The sequence below is a fragment of the Alligator sinensis genome, unplaced genomic scaffold, assembly GCF_000455745.1.
Source record: "Alligator sinensis unplaced genomic scaffold, ASM45574v1 scaffold685_1, whole genome shotgun sequence".
Classification (NCBI taxonomy): Eukaryota; Metazoa; Chordata; order Crocodylia; family Alligatoridae; genus Alligator; species Alligator sinensis.
This window is the reverse complement of record NW_005842336.1, coordinates 1,544,206-1,551,531: the sequence shown is the minus strand read 5'-3', so window position 1 is coordinate 1,551,531 and position 7,326 is coordinate 1,544,206. Positions and strand designations below refer to the sequence as shown.

The 7,326-nt window shown below is 45.0% G+C and overlaps 1 protein-coding gene across 1 annotated transcript in view; it reads right to left on the bottom strand.

Moving 5' to 3' along the window:
• ADRA1A (adrenoceptor alpha 1A) overlaps nucleotides 1–6,294 on the bottom strand; it is a 7,611-nt gene extending 1,317 nt beyond the window's left edge. Inside the window, exons 1-3 of the mRNA XM_006028715.2 lie at nucleotides 6,181–6,294; nucleotides 1,793–1,836; nucleotides 292–413 (exon numbers count right to left, since the gene is read on the bottom strand). The gene's annotated coding sequence lies outside the window, so the exon portion shown is untranslated. The remainder of the gene's footprint in view (nucleotides 1–291; nucleotides 414–1,792; nucleotides 1,837–6,180) is intronic.
• Between the last annotated feature and the right edge of the window lie 1,032 nt (nucleotides 6,295–7,326).

The following is a 7,326-nucleotide window of genomic DNA, read 5'->3' as shown; positions in this document are numbered from 1 at the left end:
TATGGAGAAAGCTTCAGTTTGCTGGAGTGATAGGATAATGAAAAAGATCCAAGTATCTTAATTTAGATTTCTCCCCAAAGGTAGTTAGTGATGCTTTTAACTGCTGTGCTCTGTGTCCAAATTCTGTTTCACACTTGGCTTTGCAGAAAGCTTGACAAAAGATGGCAATGATGCTCCATCAACTCAGTTATGCACCTCTAACTAAAGGATGCTAAATCTACAGTAGGCTTCAGAGTCTCGACGTGCTGATCAAAATGTTTGCAATTGTTGGAAAAGTTCAGCTCTACACACCTGGTCTCCTGGGCTAAGGATCCAGGTTTATAAACGCCAACTTGTCGTAGGCTCAGAAGAGGAGAGTAAGGTTTCCCTTGCCAGAGTCCTTGATGTCGTGCTCTTCCCACACATGATGCCCCCTACAGTAGGCAAAGAGACATGGAAAATGTGACTCTCAGAACCTGGAGAAATATTTTCCTAGGTAGGAGCATTTTTCAGAGCCTGAAAATCTATTTTTATGCTGCTTCCCCATCCCATTCCCTTCCAGCCTGTAGAAACCACTACTGCCTGGTTGATATTGCTCCAGAAAACAAACAACAAATGCGCATTTTGTTACTTAATCAATGTCCCTGACCTCTTCCCAGATGAAGAGAGACAATATTACAAGTTGAGCGGAAGCTTGTTTCCCACTGACCTTGGGCTAAATCAAATCAAACCTGATTGTTAATTTTCTTACACAGACCATGGGATAAAAATCAGGACTGCAACCTGACTGTGACCAAAATCTGCAAGTTCAGAATCCTCTCACTGTAATATAAGTGACAACCTCAGAGGTCCAACAACTTCTCACTAGCCTAGACAAACAGCACATCTTAGAAAGCTATCCAGATATAAGCCATTTTTTTACCTGCTGCAGAAAAATATGTTTTTACTAAATGGCATAACAGTTCAGAATATCTGGCAGCCAAACTCAGTGTCCTCTGACTAAATATGGAAAAGGTATATCTCATGGAAATGTAAGTTAAAGCTAGGCATTAGAAGCAAAAAAAAAGGCCATGAAATAAAGCTACAAGGGCCAGCTGATTATGTCTTATAAAAACAAAGTCCAAATGTCCTATCTGAGGCCACTACTCAGACATTTGAAAAGCCACAACTAACAACACAGATCTGAGCTCCCAAATAAGATGGCTATCAGTTCATTCTTATTAACAAAAAAAAAATGCACTCTCTTAATAGATTATGGAAGGAAAAAAATATTCCACTGCCACAAATCACCATATATCTGTATAATTTTAATTACCATCCCTGTATAAAAGCAATATTCTTATTTTAAAACCTGTCGATAGCCAAATTAATATGCAGGAAGGATGAACAGGTGAAAAGGTGTCCTTTCCATTAAAGGAACTTGCCTTCTTTCTAGTGCTAGGAAATTGGAGCTTTACATTTTGTTTTTCCACAGGAGAGAACAAGACCAAGGAAAATGCAGGTTTTAATGAGTACATCAATTAAAAGTTCAGCCCCCATCTGCAGATTATTGAAATTATGGTTGTTATTATTGTAAAGCAGAGGGTAGAACAGGAAATTAAATGATCCAACTTCATTTCTAAGTGCAGGAAACAAAACTTCTCAGCAAGTCAGGGAAAAGGTGATGCAGGAAAAAAGGTGAGGGAGGTGGGAAGTACAGGGAGTATGGGATATTCAAAATGACTAAACACCTAACAACCAATCTGCTGGGAAAGTCAGAACCAGAGTGAAACCCTATTCCGGATCCCTGCCTCTGCCCCACGTCCACACTCACCTCCTGAGTCTCGGGAAGGCTGCACAGCTCCTCTGGCTGAGCATCTGGAAAGGAGATTCAAAGCCAGTCCATAGCACAGCAAAGCACAGCAAGCTCCTCTCTCCATGCAGGAACAGTACTCTCTGCCTGAAAATTCATTGCCTTTCACCACTTCTTTACCCACTAATATTTTGATGACTCACAATTGCACTAATTCCCTGTATCCCAATGGCTGTGAGGGGCTTGGTGCCAGCTTCTCTGAACCCACCCCCCGCCCCCTTGCAGTGTTCAGCTCCACACTGTCAAGAAGCAGCAGTAACTTTACTGCTCTGCTGATGCAGCAGCCAGTATCCCCTACCATTACCGTAATCTCTTGTCACTCCCGTATTGCTCGGAAACAAAGAGCACAAATCTAATGCCAACATGTCTCAGCAAACAGCAGCATTTGTGCCTGGCAAAAACGCAAGATACTGGAAAGTGCTTCTCCCCTTTGTCCCCCACCTCCAAGTTTGAAGATAGTTAGTTGGCAAAAATGTCAGTTACACACAATTTATGGATTGATAATTAACCCTAAAATTAATGGGCAAATATCATCTGAAAATTGCATGAAAATAGTTCCCATGCCACTCACACAGCTCTCCTATAATACAGAAAATGAAATGCCTGCCAGAAAAAAAAATTAGAAAAAAAGCATACAGACACACCTGTCATATAGACACACCTGTTATATTGGAATAGTAGGCAAGGCTAGCATGGCAAACTACCATAGATCCTGCATGCTTTTCTCAGCTGCTCTGCTAAAGTCTATATTGGGTGAACATTGCAAGGTCCTGCTTCTTCAAGATTCTTCCCAGAGGAGCGAGCAACAGTGCTTGGAAATCATTAAAAGCCTGGGGAGCTGAGACAAGAAAGTGTGTCCATATTTAAGCAGAAGTCAGGGAGATTAAACATGACAAGGGTAGGTAATAACCATGTGTTGTTCCATTTCATTTTTGTGCAGAGAGTAGGACAGGTGCCTTATAAATACCAATCCATAAGTAAACAGTAAAATACTAAATGCTGTGACAAATTAGGGTCAACTTAAAAGCTTCACCTTTAAAAGTAATTCCAGTAGGCACAGGATATTGGATTGGATGAGCCACACCAGCATGGTTAGTGTTCCCTCAGTCTCTTACAAGGATGTGAGCAGGGACCACAGTTTCACAGGTCTCAAAAGAGGAGGCAGCACAAGCCACCCAATCACTTGGATGCTAGCTGAGCATCCAGAGTATCACTTAACCCATCCTGTTCACTTCAACAAAATTAAAATCAGAACAGATGGCTGAAAATAGAGCTGGCTGAAAATCTGCCAAATTTTGGTCTGTTTTCAATTCATAAGTCAGTCTGCAAGTGCAAAGGTAGCTCCCTCAGGCAGGGAAGTCTTGTGCAGTGGCAAAAGTCTGTGTCTGGAAGTCAGGCAGCATGGGCTCCAATCCTGACTAGCACTTCTCACATTTCTCCTCTTTGTGACTCTATTATCTGCCTAGGTGAAAGGAGGGGTAATGGGATGCTGTGACTAATTCATTCATGTTTGCAAACTGCTTCAAAAGGTGCTAAGGGAGTGTAAAGAATTATTAACACTCCTCCTGAAATAAAATGCCTTGCTGAACAAATCTACGAGTTTCAATCAGACAGATACAGATGGGGGAAAGAGAGGGGAGATGTATAGCTGTATGGACAAGCAACTGATAGAAACCACCTCACAGCAAAAAAATCACCAGATGATTGTATTTCACTGAATGCACTTTGCAAGAAATCACTGAAATCAACTCACAGCATGTGGAAAATCTCACCTGTCAATCAAACCTTTAGAAAAAGCAGCTTGAACAAAGGGCTAAAAAGGCATTTTTCTTCTTGAGTTTAAAAAAGAGGGTAGAGATTACAATTTTGGCTGCCCAGAATATTGTTGGCTATTTTAATTATTTACAAGAAAATTGAACGTCAAAGCAAGACTAAAAAATAACAACTTGCATCAAAAATAATTTCTGTATACATGTAAGTAGAAGTTGGACAAGACGCAATTGTTCCAGGAGAATCAAGTCATTCTTGCTGGAAAAAAAGGATTGTGCATAAATATTGTTTATACAGAAACTCTAGTTGAAACAATTGCACTACCCCCCATTCATAGTGGTCTACATTTTCAGTTTTTATTTCAAATAAAAATTCTAGGAATTTTTCAGGGTTTATCTTCCAAACATAAAAACTGGGGTGAAATCGGGATAAAAGAAAGAAAATTAAAAAATCAGTTTAAATCAGGGTAAATAATAATACATTCTTGCGGTGGTGAGGGAGGGACTGGAGTAAAGCTGGGACTAGTGGGGGGTGGGGCAGCCCATCAGCCACTCCCAGGGCTGCAGCAAAGCGGAGAGAGCTTTGCTGTCAGTGGCACGGGGAGGGGCGGGGGGGCCGTGTCTCTTGCTGCTATGTGCCCCCCAGGAGGGCTGCGGACTGGGGAGCTGTGCTGAGCTCTTCCCAGGGGGCACCTGCCCCCAGATCTGCACATGGGACAAGAGCAGACTGACGCCTGCCCCAAGTACCAGGAAGAGCCCGGTCGGTGGTGCCACTGCCAGCCCCAGCCAGCAGTGACAACCTGCTCTCGTCCCACACACAGATTCAGGGTCTCACACCCCCCAGGAAGACCTCGGCGCATCTCCCAAAAGTCCCCAGCCTGCAGCCCTCCCAGGGGGCACATAGCAGGAAAAGCATGCCCCTCCGCCCCACCCCATGCCCCGCACCTACTGACAGCTTCCCCTGCTTTGCTCCCTGCTGCAGCCCTGGGAGCAGCTGACAGACTGCGACATGCCTCTTCCCCCTGCTGCAGCAGCCTGCTACCAGCCTGTCCTGGTACTTAGAGGAAGGGGGAGTGGTGTGCAGCTAGACACGGAACAGGGGGAACTCGACCCCACCACTGGCACCAGCCCCTCCTGCCCTGCCCAGGGTCAGAGCTGGGACCCCTGCACCCCCAGGCAGCGGCTCCAGCCCCGCAGAGCCGTGTGGACTGGCCAAGTGCAGTGCTTGCTGCAGGGAGTGGGCCCGGGCTCTCCTGCCTGCCCCGCCCCGACTGGGCTCGCAGCTCCCAGTGCCTGGGGCAGGGCCACAGCCAGAGCCGCTGGGTGCAGCTGGGATCCACCCACCCTGGAAGTGATTTCCGCGGCCCCTCCTGCCCTGCCTGGGGTCAGAGCTGGGAGCCCTATGCCCCCACGCAGTGCTTCCAGCCACCCTTCCCCAACCTCCACATGGCCACCATCACTCCCCTCACCCCCTACTCTGCGTGCAGCTGCCACCACCACCCAGCCCCTCCGATCAGTTTGTAATGATTTTCACTGAAAAATGAGTGTAAATCAGTAAAAACCAAATAACTTCAATAAAAAAAAAAATCCAGTAATCTACCAGTGGAATTCAGTAAAAACTGAAAATGTGGAACATTACCCATTCACTATGATTGTGCTCAAAGACAATCAGTGACACTATTCCTTATATGACACTTTGCTTTGCTATTATTTCCTTCCCTTCTCACATGTTTATTTCAACTACCTGTTTCTTCTTCTAATCTCTGGGGGTGATAATGTCTTTTGGCCAAACAACCATACAATGCCTGATATAAAGTGGTCCTTGAATAATGTCCTTTATGCTCTATCACAATATGACTAATCCCACTACTAATTCAGAAATGCTTTATACTGACAGAAAGGAACAAAGGCACTGAAGCAGTGGCTAAGGTATCTCCCAGAAGTCCAAAATACAAGACAAAGTCGAGCAAAGGAACCCATGTTTGTGACACAATAAAATTTACTCCCCTCAAACAAAAATAACCATAGATTTACATTGGCAGAAAGAAAAACTATACTTTTGCCCTGGATTATTTTTCTACTTTCTGAGACTGTCATACCTGCAGCTAAATAGGTAATCATGATTATCAAATTCATGTTTCCTATACATGATATGCCCTATATAATCATGTCTAACAACAGGCTGCACTTTACTGGACATGAGTTTAGTCAGACTGCACTAAATTAGATATTGCCGGTTTAGACATTAAATTGTCAGTCTTGATTATCCTCAAATCTAATACATTTGTGGAAAACCATGTGAAAAAATTAAGCATCTACTAAAAATGCATGCAGAGTCTGACTCTGATCCATATTTAGCATTCTTAAATGACAGATTGGCACTAACAAAGCCTGGGTTGTCATCTGATGACGCTGCGTTCAACAGAAAACGGAAAACAGTAATGCTTGCATTGGAAAAATCTCATCAGTCACTGGAGACTTGGAAATGTATAAAGAGAAAGAGAAGGCAAAACAAGAAAGCCACAATATTATTTGGGTCCTGAGAGCAGATTCACTATGTGAAAACAATGCTGTTCTTACCTATGGTGGGAAAAAATGGACCCCAGCAGCAATGGTGTCACAAGAGATAGCCCTGTGGTCATATGATGTCTTACACTCACATGTTGAACGGGAACTGACCCGATCTTCAACTCTGACAGGAAGGAGATAAGGACACTGAGTCAGCCATTTCACCCAAGGTCTCAGACAAACAACAATCACAGCACATTGAAATGACAAGCTGAGCCCTGGGACATGACACAACTGGAACTAATGGCTTTAGTGTTGCCTAAAAATAGTAGTGCTTTGATGTCTCAGGGGTGACCTCCATGGCTAAGTACAGACATTCAAAAAGCCCAAGTCTGAACTGAGTCCATCTTTGCAGGTTAGTCTAACCTGTGTGGATGGAACAGACAAGCAAGTGACTAGACATTCACTTTTGATTCTGGAAATGCAGCCACATGCCTGCAGTGGCTCAGGCTAGAAGCTGGGGGGCACTAAAGCAAGCCCTCCCTTCCCTTCTGCAGTGGCCGAAAGGCTGGAGGGAAGCTGAGCTGGGGGGGACATTGCCAGGCCCTGGCAGGTGGCTGAGTATAGTTGGGGAGGGGTTTAAACCCCCACCCCGGCCTGCAGGGGCCCCAGCCTGGGTGTGCCTGGAGGAGGAAGGGGGAAAAGGGGGAAGCAGCCCTTGCCAGGATTTTCCCCAAGCGGTGGGGCATGTGGCCAGGCAGCGCCTCAGGAGAAGGTAGAAGGAAGGGACGGGGATTAAACCCCCCTGCCTCCCCTCTCCCACCGGTTTTCCCCCTCTGCTCACAACTCAGCACATCCCGGGACCCCCCAGAACCGCCCTCCCAGGCAGGGGGCAATCCCTTTGAGCCTTCCCAGCTGCCAAGTTGGGGGTTTCACTTGGGGCAGCCCAGGAGCAAAACTGGCTTATGTGCATTTTGAAACTGGTTTATGTGCACTGAACTTATGTTCTCTCGCAGGTTTAAACCAGTTTCTGATCACTTAAACAAGTTCATGTATAACTTCTGTCCTGAGCCCACATGTACACGATAGCATAGAGAAATTCAGAGACTAACTGAACACTATGAGTGTGTTTCATTAACAGAGGCAGACAAGGTTCCTTGGGTGAATTTGATATCTTTTATTAGACTAACCCAAATAGCTGGAGAATAGTTCATTAAC